The 18650-nt window shown below is 38.7% G+C and overlaps 1 protein-coding gene and 1 long non-coding RNA gene across 3 annotated transcripts in view; both read right to left on the bottom strand.

Moving 5' to 3' along the window:
- Window positions 1-18650, bottom strand: part of LOC138913486 (uncharacterized) — a 116754-nt gene that overhangs the window by 16461 nt on the left and 81643 nt on the right. The gene's annotated exons all lie outside the window — the stretch shown is intronic.
- Window positions 11193-12622, bottom strand: LOC138913446 (uncharacterized). Of its 2 annotated transcripts, none has more exons than XR_011419199.1 (4): window positions 12221-12622; window positions 12108-12165; window positions 11882-12036; window positions 11193-11406 (listed from the first exon to the last, which is right to left on the bottom strand). It is a non-coding gene; the product is annotated as an uncharacterized lncRNA (long non-coding RNA). The 2 variants fall into 2 exon arrangements; XR_011419198.1 differs by having other exon boundaries at window positions 12091-12165; window positions 12221-12618.

Genomic DNA, 18650 nt, shown 5'->3' with positions numbered 1-18650 from the left:
GTAAAGATATAAAAAAAGGGATATTTTCACAGCACTTAACTATTGTTAATATGGAAAGTATGAGATATAGACATTCGATCGGCCCGCGCTTTTACCCTGATCAAGGTACGCACAAAAAAATACGATTTGGAAAGTGTCATGGGAATAGCTTATATTCTGCGCGAAATATCCTGAAAAACGACGAATTTTGACCGATTTCACCCTATTGTTCCTATGGGAGCTATAAGATATAGACGTCCGATCGGCACGCGCTTTTACCCTGATCAAGGTGTGCGTAAAATAATAAGATTTAAAAAGATTCTTGTCAATAGATCTTACACTGAGCGAAATATCTTCATTTTGTGAAAGCTATATCCGATTGTTTCTATGGGAGCTATAGGATATAGACGTCCGATCGGCACGCGCTTTTACCCTGATCAAGGTATGCGTAAAATAATAAGATTTAAAAAGATTCTTGTCAATAGCTCTTACACTGAGCGAAATATCTTCATTTTGTGAAAGCTATATCCGATTGTTCCTATGGGAGCTATAGGATATAGACGTCCGATCGGGTCGGCTTTCAAACTTGATCTGCGTACACATGTTTTAGGACGACTGTGAAAGTTTCAAAGCGCTAGCTTTTAAACTGAGCTCGCAAACGGTATTGAAACAGACGGACAGACGGACATGGCTATATCGACTCCCCTATCGATCCTGATCAAGAATATATATACTTTATGGGGTCGGAAACGTCTCCTTCACTGCGTTACAAACTTCTGACTAAAATTATAATACCCTCTGCAAGGGTATAAAAAAAATTTTTTTCTGGGGAACCCGTTAAAATTTTTTTTTAAATCTTAATTTGTTTTTATTTTTAAGAAATTAAATTAAAAAAGACACGAAGTTAATCGGATTACTGCAACCGGAGATACAGATTTTCAATGAGGGGGTACTTTTTCAAAATTCAGGTTTTTGGGCAAACTAAAAAAAAAAATACTTTTCTTTCGTCCAAATCCTGATACAAAATCAAAAATGTGACCCAATAAAAGGTGTTCGGTTTGTAAAAGAACCGCCCATATGCATTTTTAGTTCATTCTAATAACTTTAAACTGATTTGCTAAGATTTATTGGGGCTCCCACTTGGGGCCCCAGTCCCTTTCAATTGGAAAAAAGGTAAATTTTTCTTTCAAATCCGTGTTTATGTTTATGTATATGTTTAAATAATTTGACCGCTCAGATTTAAGGCTTTTTACTATTTTTAACACCCGTTCTAAAATTACAATTTAGCCAAAAATATCTTCTGGACGCTAAACCGTTGAACCAATCGATTCCGGGTTTTCGTCCAAAAATAGTTTAAAACATTATATATGTTTAAAAAATTTGAAAAATATCTTCAAACGTCGAAAAATAATACTTCTAAACTGAATTTCAAAAATTCCTTCGGTAAATTTTTTCCTTGAGCTTTAACGATTCATTTGGTGGTTTCACCAAAGCTCTAGCTATCCTTTAAACAAAGAAACTAAGCAAAAAGTCGATATATTATCGAATTTAAGTGACTCCATAAGCATCATACGTTTTCTGCCTGCATTTTGCTATCTCTCTCTGCATTTTCATACAAATTGTCAACAAATGATTCCGTCTCCCTCCTTCTCCCTCTGCCTTGCATTTCCCTGCGCTTCCTTAAAAATATTGTGGCGACCAATCTGGCAACCCGAAGCGAACATCTGATTTCATAAAAACAACTCTGGTTCGATATCAAAATTGGATCTCACTCTCTTGCGGCGCAACTAGCTTATAGTACACACAATTGTTACTCAGCCTATTAATATCAAAATAAAATTAATTTAAGAGTGAATCTCTACATTGGTGACCGCGCAAACAAGATAATGGTGATGTTCCACCGGACTCGCCCGACTCGTTTGAGACTCCACATGGTAGCGGCAATGTCACGCCGGTTGTGGAGACAATCAGCTCATGCTAGCTCCCTGCATTTTGGAAGCAACATGTTTCGTTATGGTTTCTCCAAGTCGAGGCGCAATTCTAATGCAACCGTATCACATCGGACAACACTCGCTACTATCACCTCCTTAGCGCTTTAGACGTTGAGGTTATGTCCGAAGTCTCTGATGTTCTCGCTCAGCCACCGGATTCCAATAAGTATGAGCACCTTAAGTCGATCATCATTCAGCGCTTTACAGAATCCCCGGATCGACAACTGCAGCGTGCCTTACTTGAGCTAGACCTCAGAAACAAGAAGCCCTCTCAGCTATTACGGCAAATGACGACACTTGCTGGCGGTCGCGCGTCCAGTGACGCCTTACGTGTTCGATGGCTCTCCCAACTCCCTCAGCATGTACAGCGAGGTTTGCGTTCTGCGTTCAGCTTCTATAAAAGAGCAAACTGAACTTGCTGACATTCTCATGGAGGACGAAACCACTTCTTTCGTTATGGCTGCTGGACACTCTTCATCTCAATCACGCGGAAACAAATTCGACCAACCCCACTCGGTTTCTAAAGACTCCATGGACGAAGTAAAACGTGAACTGGCTGCTGTCGAGACTTCAGGGGCCCTTTTGCAAAATAATTGGCGTGCCAGCAATTCTGGCCAAGCCGTTCAGAATAGAGAGCAATGGCAAGCATCTCGTTTATGTTTTTATCATGCTAAATTTGGTAATAACGCTCGAAAGTGTTCGCCCAGTCACAGGGAAACTAAAAAAGCTGTCATCCGTACAGGCAGCCGATCACAGCAGAAGTCCGAAAGCTCGCCCCTCTAAAGAATATCGACTACACATTTACGATCGCTGGACTAACATCAAATTTCCTATTGATTCCGGATCAGTCATCTCACTCATTTCGTGTTCATTAGTAAAAAATAGCCTATGTCGCAAGGACGAATACAAACTATACGCTGCAAATACATCAGTAATTGATACCTACGGGACTTTAAATCAGACGTTTGGCCTTAACCTACAACGCAAATTTAGCTGGCAATTCGTCGTCGCTAACGTCCAATCAGCAATCATTGAAGCGGACTTTCTTACATATCATGGTCTGATCATTGACCTTAAAGGTAAACCCCTCATTGATTCTTTAACGTCCACAGCAACAAAAGGAGATCTGACAGAAACAAAAATTTATAACATTTTTATAATCAACTCACACAACTTTGCCGAAGTAGATCAGCCATATTCCAATCTACTTGGTCGCTTTTTGGACATAACACGACCCAATAAACCCCCTGCAACGCGCGTAAGCAATGACGTAGCACATTACATTGAGACAACTGGCCCCCCCGTTTTTGACAAGCCAAGACGGCTTACAGGTGAAAAACGAAAGGCGGCACGTCGGGACTTTGACCTTTTAATACAACAAGGAGTAATTCGACCCTCAAGTAGCCAATGGGCTAGCCCTATTCATTTGGTCTCTAAGAAAAACAATGAGTGGCGTACAACAGGTGATTATTGAAAACTTGATGCTTGCACCGTTTCAGATCGCTATCCTATTCCCCATGGCGAGGTCATTCTACAGCGTTTGCACGGTTGCACCATTTTCTCCACGCTCGACCTGGTGCGTGCTTACCATCAAATCCCAGTCGCTGTGGGAGATATTTCAAAAACAGCAGTCATCACTCCATTTAGGCTGTTTGAATTTGTTGGCATGCCACCAGGTTTGCGAAATGCAGCACAAACCTTCCAAAGGCGTATGGAGAATTCGTAGGATGTTATATCGACGACATCTTTGTTTTCTCCAAGACGCTTGAGGAGCACCTGCAACATCTTCAAACAATCTTTAAAATCCTACAGGTTAACCACCTTCAAATCAAGCCACAACAATGCCAATTTGGTAAAAGTAATGTTATTTTCCTCGGCTTTGAAGTCAGTGCTAACGGATTCAAGCCTCCTGCTGAACGTACTCGAGTCATTTCGGAATTTCCCAGGCCACAAACAATTATGGAATAACGCAGATTTCTGGGAATGGTAAATTAATACCGACATCTCATTCCGCATGCAGCTCAGGCGCAGATTCCGCTGACAGATTACCTAAAAGGTGCAACCAAAAATGACAAACGAGAGATTGCTTGGACTTCCGATGCTAAAAGCGCATTCCACACCAGCAAGCTGGGAATATCGAAAGCAGTAAGCTCTACGCTTCTCTCCCCGTCAGCCCAGCTAATCCTTAAAACAGACGCCTCGGATACAGCGATTGGAGCCGATCTCGAGCAATTAGATGTCAATGTTTGGCGTCCGGTAAGTTACTTCTCTAGAAAATTGTCTCCCACAGAGCGAGGGTACAGCACTTATGATCGCGAGCTACTAGCAAATTTTGTCGGCATTATAGCGTTCAAGCATATATTGGAGGGACGTCCTTTTGTAATTCAAACTGACTACAAACCACTACAGTACGCTTTCAAGCAGAAAGCCAGCAAAGCATCACGGCGTCAACTTCGGCATTTGGGCTTCATCTCTCAATTTTCTACAGAAATCATTTATAATCCCGGAGAGAACAATATAGTCGCATATGCACTAACTCGCAAAAACGCGATAAGCATGCCGACCAATTAAGCGATTTTTAATGCACAACAAGCTGATAATGAAATGGCAAAGCTATCCAATACATCTCTTAATCTCCAAATCAGACAAATCGATCAGCTCGATATCCTATGCGACAGCTCGAATGGACGCGAGCGACCATACTTGACAGAGTAATATTTTTAAGCGAAATAATATCGCTCATTATTTCTGAGCGATATTTTTTTCGCTTACTGATTATTTTGTAAATGTTAAATGGAGATTTTTATTTTTTCACTCATAATGATTACGGTCCCTGCTAAAAATACATGCAGGTCAAAATACGAATAGTTTACTGCCACGCCCCCCCCCCCCCGTTTTACAGTCTCCGAAGACCAATTCATGGACTTCTACAATTCACTTGGAGAGCGATTCAGAGCAGCAGAAGATTACAACGCCAAGCACACACACTGGGGATCCCGCCAAGTGACCCCCAAAGGAAGGCAACTATATAATGCACTCATCAAGACATGCAACAAACTGGACTACGTTTCGCCAGGCAGCCCTACATACTGGCCTACAGATCCTAGAAAACTACCTGACTTAATTGATTTTGCTGTGACAAAAAATATTTCTCGCAATCTAATATCTGCAAAATCGCTTTTGGATCTATCATCGGACCACTCACCAGTGCTAATAACTCTTCTTGAAAGCCCGGAATTAATCGAGCACCCTTGGAGACTGACGTCGCATCGAACCAACTGGCTGAAGTTTAAAAAGTACGTAAGTTCCCACATTGAACTGACTCCACAGCTCAACATCAAGGAGGACATCGACTGCTATGCCGATGCACTGGAGTCTGTACTCGTCGCACCAGCCAAAGTCTCTACACCGCAAGGGAGGGATGAGCGCACACACCAACACAAAACTAACTTGGAAGTCGAACAGCTTGTTTTGGAGAAAAGACGTCTGAGGCGTGCTTGGCAAACCAGCAGATCGCCATCCTCGAAACATCCTTATCTCGCGTCAGTCATCATGACTGTTAGATAGTTTTTTTAATTTAAGATTTTATATACTTATTGTTAGTCTCAATTCAGAGAAGATCCAATAAATCACTATGGACGGCAGTCCATGTAGTGACGAAGCGCACCAGGAGAGTGTGCGAAGGCGACTACTATATATACACGAAGAAATGAAAATCTGCTGTGATAGTCCGATCGTAATGAGTAATACACCAATCGAAAGGTATTGCAAAAACTTAAAGGATTGCATACCAAGACCTCAAGAAAATCAATTGGTTTGGGAGAGAGAGAGGTGAAAGTGAAAAAGTGAAAATTTCGAATTTTGGAGCTGTTGGGGCCGGTGGAGATAAAAGCCCCCTCGCAATGTTTTAGTTGTATTCCTATTGAAATACCCGTCGAATGCGGGGTCATATGATAAAATCCGACGCTCCGTTCAAAAGTTATAGCCAAAATAAAATTTTCTTCTTCTTCCCAAAATGAAAATTTAATTCTGTTTGTCAGTTTGTCCACTTGTCCAAAATATGTTTTTTAAGTTCTGAAAATTTGATATGACGTTCTTCACATCGATATAAAAAACTTTTGTTCTACCACTTTTGGAAAAACCCGCTAGTTTAGCGGGAAAACAGCTATAAATAGCTAAAATTCGGAGAGCCGTAACTTCTATACTACTAAAGCTACAGACATGTGCTGCATCTCGTTTGAAATGTATTTTTAAATGCTATAAACGCCTTCTACATGCAATTTGTGTAAATGTAATAGTTAAAAAGATATAAACAAAAGAAAATTTGTTTAAACTTTTTTTTAGCTTTTTTAAAATTTTCTCAAAAACGGCTCTAACGATTTTCCTTACAACTTTAAACTGTATAGCCCTTGAGATTCCTTAAATTTTGGTATATATCATGTTTATGTAAAAAATCGCGTTTAAAAGGTATTCAGAAACGAAAATAGCCACTTTTGCCAGCTCAGAACAACTAACGCTTCCTGAGTGTTTAATTTTGTGCGTGGGTATCCAAACTGTATTTTAGGCTCATCGAATCATTTCAATTGTTTTAAGGAGTTCCAAATAGGAAACTTTTGTTTTACGACTTTTGGAAAAACCCGCTGCTGTAGCGGAAAAAAAGCTAGAAATAGCTAAATTTCGTTAGTTTGTAAGTTCTACACTACTGAAGCTACAGACATGTGCTATACCTCGTTTAAAAGGTATTTTGAAATACTTAAACGCCTTTTTAACTTAATTTGCTTAAATACAATGGTTTACAAATTATGATTGACCAATTTAAATTTAAATGTATATATTAGCTCCTATGAGAGCAAATGTAAACAAACAAAAACTTCTGATATCAAATAAAAACACCTCTTAACGAGGTAAAAAACTAGTGACGATCGCACCTTTAACATACAAAAGTTCTGATATCAACATTTGTGACGAAAAATTATTACACTCGTCATTAAATACACTTTCTAATATTTTCTCATTCGGCCCGCCCTAGCATACTATTTTAGCCTTTTTACCTTCATAGGCATTTTCTATTGCAGCGTGCCGAATGAGAAAATCTTAGAAAGTGTATTTATTGACGAGTGTAATAATTTTTCGTCACAAATGTTGATATCAGAACTTTTGTATGTTGAAGGTGCGATCGTCACTAGTTTTTTACCTCGTTAAGAGGTGTTTTTATTTGATAAAATGCATACGTAAAAAAAAAAAAAATACGAATAGTCAAGATACTTAAATTAAAACTAATTAGTTGCTAAGTAGGATAGTATTATTGATTTACAGATAGGCAGTGAGTCGGTAGTAGATATTAGGTGATATAGTCTATTATAGTCATTGCAGAGTACTCTAAAAGGTTCATGCATTGCATAATTAGAGATACAATGATTTAAAACTAGAGGAATATAGTTTCTTGTGAATCTATTTGGCACATTAAAATGCAGGCGACCCAGTAACTCGGGACTTTCCACATCACCATGAATAAGATTCCTAATAAACGTAATACCAAGCATAGTTCTTCGATTAACTAATTATGGTGAGTTAATTAGAAGTAGTCTACTAGAGTAGGATGGCAGTATTAGGCTTGTATCCCCGTTAAGTCCCCGTAAGGCAAAAATTAAAAAGTCTTTTTGCACAGACTCAATCCGGTCTATATGCACCCCATATTGGGGACTCCAAACTGGAGCGCAGTACTCAAGAATTGGTCGGACTAATGAAATAAACAAGGTCTTAGTAACATAGGGATAATCGAATTCCTTCGACCACCTTTTGATAAATGCAAGCACACCCCTGGCTTTATTTACCATGGTAGTAATGTGATCAGAAAATTTAGGCTTAGGATCCATATAGACTCCAGGTTGTCAGCATGCGTTATTCTATCTAACCCACAACCGCTTGAAGTATAAGTTGAATAGTGAGGGCTGACACGGAAAAAGGTCATTAGTTTACACTTAGAACCATTTAAATTTAAATCATTATTCATGCACCATGTTTGAAATGCATTGAGATCAGATTGTAAAGCTAAAGTTTGTGCGGAATCATTAAATTGCAGGCACAACTTAACGTCATCTGCGTACATAAGTACACGTGAGTTCGTTAGGACTAGAGGAAGGTCATTAATAAATAATGTAAACAGAAGCGGACCAAGATGACTTCCTTGTGGTACACCGGAAGTAACTCGGATTGGGGATGATAAAGAGTTTTTAAAAATGACCCTTTGAGTCCTGCTATTCAAATAACTTAAGATCCACCTAAGAAGATCATCAGGATCAAACCTCCAATTTCCGAACTAAAATCGGATGGTTTACAGAATCAAACGCCTTACTGAAATCATTGTAAGCCACATCAGTCTGACGATTTTTTCTAAAACCATTTAACACAAATGAAGTAAACTCCAAAAGGTTGGTTGTCGTTGACCTACGTTTTATAAATCCGTGCTGACAAGAGGAAATAAGAGACCTACAACTGTGTTGCAAATGGGGAGTAATAATGTTCTCTGTAATTACATGCGTTCAATTTGCTTCCCTTTTTATGAAGCAGGATAACAAACAATTCCTTCCATCTATGCGGAAAATCTGACGTTTCTAAAGACAAAGTAAAAAGTTTGTGCAATGGTCTACACAAAGTCTCAGCGCAATACTTGAGCACACATCCAGGGACTCCGTCAGGACCCGGAAAGTTGACTGGTTTGACCCTTTGCAAATCTAAAAAAAGTGAGCTTTCACTTATAACTGGACAAAAAATAAAGTTTGATTAAGGCATGTCATATGGGTAATACTGATCTGATGGACTTGTTGTTGAATAGGTGGTTTGGAAAAACTGTGCAAAAAGATCGGCTATGACCTGATCTGTGTTTGCGGCAGAATTTTCAAATTTAAGGGTTGATGGGTAACATGAAGATGTACGCTTTGTGTTAACAAAATTATTAAACTGTTTTGGATCCAGTGTAAACTGCGTCTTACAACGAGCTAAATAGTTTTTGTAATACTGAGCGTTAAGCACGGTAAAATCCGACCGAGCACTTAAGTGTCGGGAAAAGGCAGCCTCTGATCCGGAAGCTCTAAACTTTTTGTACAGTCTAGACTTCACATTTTTAAGTCGTGACAACTCTTTACTAAACGACGGAGGTTGGCTAGAAATTTTAGGATAATGCGTAGGAACGCATGTATCAAGAACTGCGTTTAATACATTATAAAATATATTAACAGCTTCAGTCATATTATTACATAAGTACAGATTAGACCAATCCGAGCAAGCGATAAGGCTATTGATAGGTGCAAAGTTTGCTCTACGAAAGAGGGGATGCGATTAGCTGACTTTTCAGATACTTCAATTAATTTTGTACCCGTGTCAGCAGTCAGCTCAAGCGTTGGGTGATATGGGTCTTCTGGTAAAGTAATTGCAGAGGTTTTAACTATGGAGACATAATTTGGACTTGAAACAAAGCATAGGTCCAGTAATCGTCCTAACGAATTTTGAACATGGTTTACTTGAGACAAATAAAATATCAAGCAAACCATCAAGAAAATCATGCTGCGTTGAAGGTAACAATATAATCGATGTTTTAAAGGTGGACCATGTCGTTCTAGCGACACAATAACATGGGAAGACAAGGAAAAACTATCAGTATACAACCTATTTTTTTTATATATTTATACCCGTTACTCGTAGAGTAAAAGAGTATATTAGATTCGTGCAAAAGTATGTAACAGGTAGAAGGAAGCGTTTCCGACCCTATAAAGTATATATATTCTTGATCAGGGTCACTAGCCGAGTCGATCTAGCCATGTCCGTCTGTCCGTCTGTATGAACGCTGAGATCTCGGAAACTACAAAAGCTAGAAGGTTGAGATTTTCCACACATATTCTTGGGCCTCCTACGCAGCGCAAGTTTATTTCAAACGAGCGCCACGCCCCCTCTAACGCCCACAATCGCCCACTAACGACTTTAAAATGTGTCCTGCGCCCACATCTTTAAAGATTTCCGAGAAGTATAAATGCAATTTTTTTGTGTATATTTATACCTATCGAAATGTAGATCAAATCGGACCATTCATTAAAAAGTTATACGCAATCAAAATCTCTACATATACCTATCTCCCTCGCACTCCCTTTAGCTGAGCTACGATTATAGTCGGGACACGAACCCGAGTACAGCGTTCGCACTTCCTTTAGCTGAGTGACGGGTATTAAATAGTCGGGACACCAACCCAACTATAGCGTTCTCTCTTGCTTTTTTTTATTCTTCCGATTCATTCGCGATAATATCATTGTCAAAGGATTTACCCAGGACGGCCGCATTCTTGTGACCACTGCTTAAAAGGACCTGGCCAATGAGGAAAATCCCCATGGACTACCATGTAAAACCGCTTATAACGATCTTCTCTGCCTCTCGCAGTTAATACCTTCGCAAGTACTCTAGAGCAGATGGCATTTTGGATCGCTTTTGAAATTTTTGCCAACTTACAAATGTAAATAAACCAACGAAGCAGCGGCAAACCGCTGTTCAGGGCTGCAATATGTAGCCTGGCGGGTAATTAAATTTTTTTCTTTTATTGTGTACAATATGCGCATTAAACATATATTATTTTTCTAATTTTGCAAGAAAAACATAAATTAAGTTTAAAACTTATTGGAAAATAGTCCAAATAAGCCAAATAAAATTCGATAATTATTGAATATTCGGTATTTAGTGTAGCCCTGGTCGTTGTTCGGTAAATTTTCCGAAAAAAGGAAATTACTCGAATTCTTGTGACACCAACGGTTTCTGTGACACCCCCGATAGAGATTGGCTGGGTTTCATAAGCAACACATCCCTGTAGTTCGCCGGGACTGGTCCCGAACTAGCGAAATCGCCATACACCGGGGGCTTGGGACTAACTCCCGTTCATACCACCCGCAATGTAAATTTCTATCCACTTTTACCACGGCATGTCCTAGGCGGTGGTCATATGGCGAAGTTCTGCATTACCTTTCGCCACAAAAGGGACCGATAGGTGGTCCCATATTATACCCCTTTTCGCCACAAAAGGGGCCACCTATCGGACCACCTATCGGTCCCTTTTGTGGCGAAAAGGGGTATTAAATGGGACCACCTATCGGTCCCTTTTGTGGCGAAAAGGGGTATGAAATGGGGTTGGTGTTTTCAATACCAAAAAAGCTGAATGCTATGAAACTTCCCAAGAAAAAATACTTTTTGTTAAATTAATTTATTGTATTATAAGTAGACAATTTTTCTATTTTTTTAATTTATATTTATTGAACAAATTCCTCTGCTGACACGTTTTTGTTGAGTTCCTCATTGTTGTTATTATTTGATTTGGATTTATTTTTAAAAAATCGTTTCTTTTGCAATTGAATTGCCTTGGGAATCAATATTTCTGCATTACCAGATTCTGAAACAATATCTAAAAAAAATAAGATTTTAGTGTTTTAAAATAAAATGAGAACAGAAATTAACTTCGGCAAGCCAAAGTTTTAATACCCTTGCAGCTTTCAGGAATAAAATTGTGACTAGAAAAGCATAAATATAAAATAAGAATAACCAACAGTTAAATGTAGACTTATTTCACGCTTTTGAAACTTGAACCGACAGACAGACGGACATGGTTAAATGGATTTACTTTATAGGTTTGAAAAGGTCTCCATTACTGCGTAACAAACTTCTGGACTAAATTATAATTCCCTCTGCATGGGTTTAAATATATATTTTTAGATTTTGTTATACAAGCCTGTTTACATCAAACCATGTTTTAAAAGTGAAAAGCAGAAAAAGACAGAAAGAAATAGGATTAAAGGCAGATGGCATTCTAAGTAAATAGATTGAAATTGAATCAAGAAACTAAGTGTATTATAAAAAATACAGTTATAAAAATAACCTACCGTGAAGTGCACCATAGAAATGTGTAAAGGAGTTTACGGCTTTTTTTTTCAGAAAGGCCCCTAACATTAAATCCCACAACAAACTCATCCGTGAGAACCCTCCGCAAGTTTTTTAAACCCCCTTCTGGCAGCAACAACGATCTCATGGCTTTAATCTAAAAAGGAAGAAAATTTCACTAAAATATTTATATCAAAGAAAAAAGACTTACGTATAAGTCCTTTGCACCACTATTTCTCCTTCTCCTCTTTAACAAATCGACGAATGTGCCTGTTGCTGTTCATGGCTAAATATCACACATTATTAGGTATTTCACTTGCACAACTCATGGTGTTACTCACCTGTTGACGACACCTCAGATCACAACAAAATATAACACTTTAAATGTACAATAAGACAAATTAAATACAATGTTTACAAAATTTGGCGCAAACGTTGGGTTAGTGATGGTAGCGGGGTTGGGTAGTTATGGCAATCCGTTACGATTAATATTGCGACTACCGATATCGTATAATCGATGGCAATAAAAACATTCGCTAATATTATTTTTGTTTAGTTCTATGTATATAAAATTAGGTACTTATATATTTATTTTATATATCTAAGCACCAATAAAATCCGCTTGTTATGGAAGGAAAGAAAACGTTTTGCTACTGAACCACCGCTATTGTTAAAAATATTGCTGCAGCTAAATTGCTCATTATTAAATATAAATAATATAAAAAGAAATAAAATTCTATCATTTATTATTTTATTTTATCTCATTATTAAGTTTTTATTGTCTTATGTAAACTTTTTTTAAATTTGTTTTTTATATAAAGAAAATAAAGTTGTATTCGTTATTAAAATCATTATATACTTGTCAAAAATTTCATTTTACAATTTTTTTAACTCATATAGAAGTGTTCACATAGAAGTGTTCACTCTCCGATAACTCTTTTGCTCTTGTAAAAAATACACACGCCACCTATTGACCCTTAAGGGACCACTGGGTGGTCGATCCCTTTTCTACCCCGAAAGTGCCACCGGCCCCCTTGAGAACTACAGGGATTCTTCACAATAGTAGCGCAAGCTAGGGTATAGTGATAAACAAATTGTTAAAATAGAGGAAAATTATGCCCTAGCAAACTATTCCAGCCTGTTTCCCTTTACAGGCATTTTCTATTGCAGCGTGCCGAATGAGAAAATATTAGAAAGTCTATTTAATGACGAGTGTAATAATTTTTCGTCACAAATGTTGATATCAGAACTTTTGTATGTTGAAGGTGCGATCGTCACTAGTTTTTTACCTCGTTAAGAGGTGTTTTTATTTGATATCAGAAGTTTTTGTTTGTTTACATTTGCTAATATGTACATTTAAATTTAAATTGGTCAATCATAATTTGTAAGCCATTGCATTTAAACGAATTAAGTTAAAAAGGCGATGAAGTATATCAAAATACCTTTTAAACGAGTTATAGCACATGTCTGTACCTTTAGTAGTGTTGAACTTACAAACTAACGAAATTTAGCAATTTTTGGCTTTTTTCCCGCTAAAGTAGCGGCTTTTTCAAAAAGTCGTAGAACAAAAGATTCCTATATGGAACTCTTAAGTGCAAATTTACTGATTCCATGACCCTAAAATACAGTTCGGATACCCTCCCTCAAAATTCTATACTCAGGGAGCGTTAGTTGTTCGAGCTGGCAAAAGTGGCTATTTTTGTATAAAAATAACTTTTAAACGTGACTTTTTACAGTAATGTGTTATATACCAAAATTTAAGGAATCTTAAGGGCTATACAGTTTAAAGTTTTAAAGAAAATCGTTAGAGCCGTTTTTAAAAAAAATTAAAAAAAAGCTAAAAAGAAAGTTTAAAAAAAATTTCTTTTGTTCATATCTTTTTAACTATTACATTTACACAAATTGCATATGAAGGGCATTTATAGCATTTAAATACCTTTTAAACGAGATGCAGCACAACTCTGTAGCCTTAGTAGTGTAGTAGTTACGGCTTTCCGAATTTTAGCTATTTATAGCTGTTTTCCCGCTAAACTAGCGAGTTTTTCCAAAAGTGGTAGAACAAAAGTTTTTTATATCGATGTGATGAACGTCATATCAAATTTTCAAAACTTAAAAAACATGTTTTGGACAAACTGACAAACTGACAAGCGTACAAACTGACAAACAGAATTAAATTTTCATTTTGGGAAGAAGAAGAAAATCTTATTTTGGAGCGTCGGATTTTAATATATGACCCCTCATTCGACGGGTATTTTCAATAGGAATACAACTAAAACATTGCGAGGGGGCTATTATCCCCACCGGCCCCAACAGCTCCAAAATTCGAAATTTTCACTTTTTCACTTTCACCTCTCTCTCTCCCAAACGAATTGATTTTCTTGAGGTCTTGGTATGCAATCCTTTAAGTTTTTGCAATACCTTTCGATTGGTGTATTACGCATTACGATCGGACTATCACAGCAGATTTTCAATTTTGCGGCTTTATAATAGTAGTCGCCTTCGCACACTCTCCTGGTGCGCTTCGTCACTACATGGACTGCCGTCCATAGTGAAGTAGTCACCTTCGCACACTCTCCTGGTGCGCTTCGTCACTACATGGACTGCCGTCCATAGTGATTACATCCTTCTTTTCCGTATCGAAAATAAGTTTTCCGTAAATTATATATAAAAATATGTATTTTTTTGTTTGTGAAAAGGATGATTTACACCAAACGCTGTGGGATTTGGCTACGTTGAAATTTCGAATAAAAATTTTTCAGAAATATGACCAGTAAATGTAAGTAACTTTCTGCTGTTACACTTTTAAAAAATATTGATTTTTGGAGAAGTTACATTAAAGAACAAATCGTTCGTCACAATACCCTACAACTTTTGAAAGTGCAAAAAAAGAAGGGTTCACGTTAAACACTGTGGGATTTGGCTGCATTGGAATTTCGAATTCAAATTTTACAGGGATATGCTCAGTAGATGTAAGCAACTTTCTGCGTTTACACTTTTAAAAAATATTGATTTTTTAAAAACTACATTCAAAAAACGAATCGTTTGTTACCTTACCCTACAGTCCCCTACCAAAAGTTGCATGTAAAATTCAATTATTTTTTTGGAGCGATAGTATCGATTGTGGGTTCAAACCATCGATGTTTCCTAAATATTAAAACCATCGATAGTATCGATAGTGCTATCGATTTTTTTACCAACCCTAGCGCAAGCCACTTTTCGTGTCGATTGCATCGCGAACCAGGCCCGAATAGCCAAGGCATTAAGCATGAAAGATACTATCGCACGAATGGCACGGAATGCTCTGTTGTCCAGCCAAAATCAACGACTTGCATTTCTTCGAACAACAGACAGCCATTATCGCGATATTCCGAACCAGAGTGCAAAAATAAAATATCTACGAGAGTAAGGGAGCGGGAGAGAGTGAGCGGGAGTGAGTTAGCGGGAGTGAGTTAGCGGGGAGCGTTAGTTTTAGCTGTGCCAACAACAACGTTTTATGCGGGAGTGCGCGAGAGGGTTAACTACCGTATAGATTCTTACCGCTCCAAACAGCGTTTGGTAGAAAGGGAGAATGCAATTAGGTTAAAAAAATAACAACAAACACTGCACAGAGACTGGGCGTGCAAACTAATTTTGTTAATTTAAATACTAAACAATCACTACGCACTCGCGAAGCGAACGGATGTTGTTAGGGACATAAAAGCTATATAAATGTAAGAAAATGTGAATTAAGCCCCGATGGTTTATGGACAAAAAGAACAAATTCGGAGCGCAAGAAAAAAAAAGGCCGTTCACTGAAAGAACGAAAAACAAAAACAAGGGGTCTGAAAATGTAATACAATTTTGTATTAGCAACGCGAAAAACATGTGATTGCAGGGAAAATTCGGGGATTTTATTCGACGACGAAAGGGAGTTTGCGCTATGAGATTCATATGACAACTGACTCTTTAATTTTATTATAAAAACGCTTAAGCCTAACTTAACGAAGAGAGCGAGAGACTGGGCGAAGCTTTATTGTGCTCCCGCTCCCGCCTTACACTATTCAACCAATTTCATGAAAGAAGCGCAAAGTGCGCAAACACCGCCCCCTCTGAAGGACCACCGTCTTCGGCACGCCACAGGCAGCACCGCCAGTCTATGGACCGCTCGCCGATACGTCGTATCCTTCGTCTTCATGTCCGCCACTCGTACCTTGCCGTCAGCGCCGACGTGCACCACCACGATCCGACCGATCTTCCAATGCTGCGGCGAAAGATTGTCCTCGGCGACGACGACGAAAGTTCCCACGACGACGAAAGTTCCCACGACGACGTTTGGGACCTCCTGGTGCCATTTGTTTTTCGCCTGGAGGCTGGAGTCATACTCCCGGGACCATCGCTGCCAAAACATGTGCCTGAGAGGCGATACCGCCCCCTTGCTTCTCCAGACGGGCCCGGAACTCTCTCATGTGGCGATCGGCTCCGACGAAGTTTGTCGCGTTGTCGCACCACACCTTCTCCGGAATCCCGCGTCGACTCACGAACCTTTGGAATGCCAACAAAAACGCATCAGTGATGAGGTCAGACACTAACTCTAAGTGGACAGCTTTGGACGCAAAACATACAAATAATGCCACGTATGAATTGTACGGTGGCCTACAAAAAAATCAACGCCACAGATATTAAAAGGGCGGAGAGCTCGAAGTCTGTCTAATAGCAAGTTCCCCATGATTTGCGTCAAGAGTTGAGGCTTGCACCGAAAGCAACGAATGCAAGAACCAACTGTTCTGCGGCAAGCTTCCTGCGCACTAACCAACCATATATTTTCTCGCAACAGACTTACAAGAGCTCGAGGGCCAGCATGACAATTTGTAACGTGCAGGTATGACACGTAAGTTTTAACAAACTATGAGCCTTTCGATAACAACAACGGGAATTTGGCTTCGTACGAGACAGGAGCATTCAATAAACGACCCCCAACTCGCAGCAATGTCGAGGAACACCAATCTAATTGTTTCTCTTGGAGAAAAGGGCTTAGTTTACGAATATTCGTTGCTACCGGTTTGTTCTTCCGAATTTTGCCTATGTCGTCACTGGACTCGTTAGATTGGATCACTTTCACTATTTTCTCGAACGCAAAATTCAGTTCTCTTGGAGTAAGTCGCCTATTCGGACGTGTTTTTCTACGCTCGTCCTTCACATCGCGATTTCCCTGTCAAACCTATTCGGTTCATCTTAGTTTTTTATACCCGTTACTCGTAGAGTAAAAGGGTATACTAGATTCGTGCAAAAGTATGTAACAGCTAGAAGGAAGCGTTTCCGACCCCATAAAGTATATATATTCTTGATCAGGGTCACTAGCCGAGTCGATCTAGACATGTCCGTCTGTCCGTCTGTCTGTCTGTCCGTCTGTCCGTCTGTATGAACGCTGAGATCTCAGAAACTACAAAAGCTAGAAGGTTGAGATTTCCCACACATATTCTTTGGCTTCCTACGCAGCGCAAATTTATTTTAGCCGAGCGCCACGCCCCCTCTAACGCCCACAATCGCCCACTAACGATTTTAAAATGGGTCCTGCGCCCACATCTTTAAAGATTTCCGAGAAGTATAAATGCAATTCTGTTGTGTATATTTATACCTATCGAAATGTAGAAGACATTTTTCAAATCGGACCATTCATTAAAAAGTTATACGCAATCAAAAATTATATATCTATCTCCCTCGCACTCCCTTTAGCTGAGTTACGATTATTAGTCGGGACACCAACCCGACACAGCGTTCGCACTCCCTTTAGCTGAGTGACGGGTATTAGATAGTCGGAGAATGAGATAGCGCAATGAGAAAATCTTAGAAAGTGTATTTATTGACGAGTGTAATAATTTTTCGTCACAAATGTTGATATCAGAACTTTTGTATGTTGAAGGTGCGATCGTCACTAGTTTTTTACCTCGTTAAGAGGTGTTTTTATTTGATAAAATGCATACGTAAAAAAAAAAAAAATACGAATAGTCAAGATACTTAAATTAAAACTAATTAGTTGCTAAGTAGGATAGTATTATTGATTTACAGATAGGCAGTGAGTCGGTAGTAGATATTAGGTGATATAGTCTATTATAGTCATTGCAGAGTACTCTAAAAGGTTCATGCATTGCATAATTAGAGATACAATGATTTAAAACTAGAGGAATATAGTTTCTTGTGAATCTATTTGGCACATTAAAATGCAGGCGACCCAGTAACTCGGGACTTTCCACATCACCATGAATAAGATTCCTAATAAACGTAATACCAAGCATAGTTCTTCGATTAACTAATTATGGTGAGTTAATTAGAAGTAGTCTACTAGAGTTGGATGGCAGTATTAGGCTTGTATCCCCGTTAAGTCCCCGTAAGGCAAAAATTAAAAAGTCTTTTTGCACAGACTCAATCCGGTCTATATGCACCCGATATTGGGGACTCCAAACTGGAGCGCAGTACTCAAGAATTGGTCGGACTAATGAAATAAACAAGGTCTTAGTAACATAGGGATAATCGAATTCCTTCGACCACCTTTTGATAAATGCAAGCACACCCCTGGCTTTATTTACCATGGTAGTAATGTGATCAGAAAATTTAGGCTTAGGATCCATATAGACTCCAGGTTGTCAGCATGCGTTATTCTATCTAACCCACAACCGCTTGTAGTATAAGTTGAATAGTGAGGGCTGACACGGAAAAAGGTCATTAGTTTACACTTAGAACCATTTAAATTTAAATCATTATTCATGCACCATGTTTGAAATGCATTGAGATCAG

This window comes from Drosophila takahashii, chromosome 3R (genome assembly GCF_030179915.1).
Source record: "Drosophila takahashii strain IR98-3 E-12201 chromosome 3R, DtakHiC1v2, whole genome shotgun sequence".
NCBI lineage: Eukaryota > Metazoa > Arthropoda > Insecta > Diptera > Drosophilidae > Drosophila > Drosophila takahashii.
The sequence above is the reverse complement of the archived record's forward strand: the minus strand, read 5'-3'. Positions and strand labels throughout refer to the sequence as shown.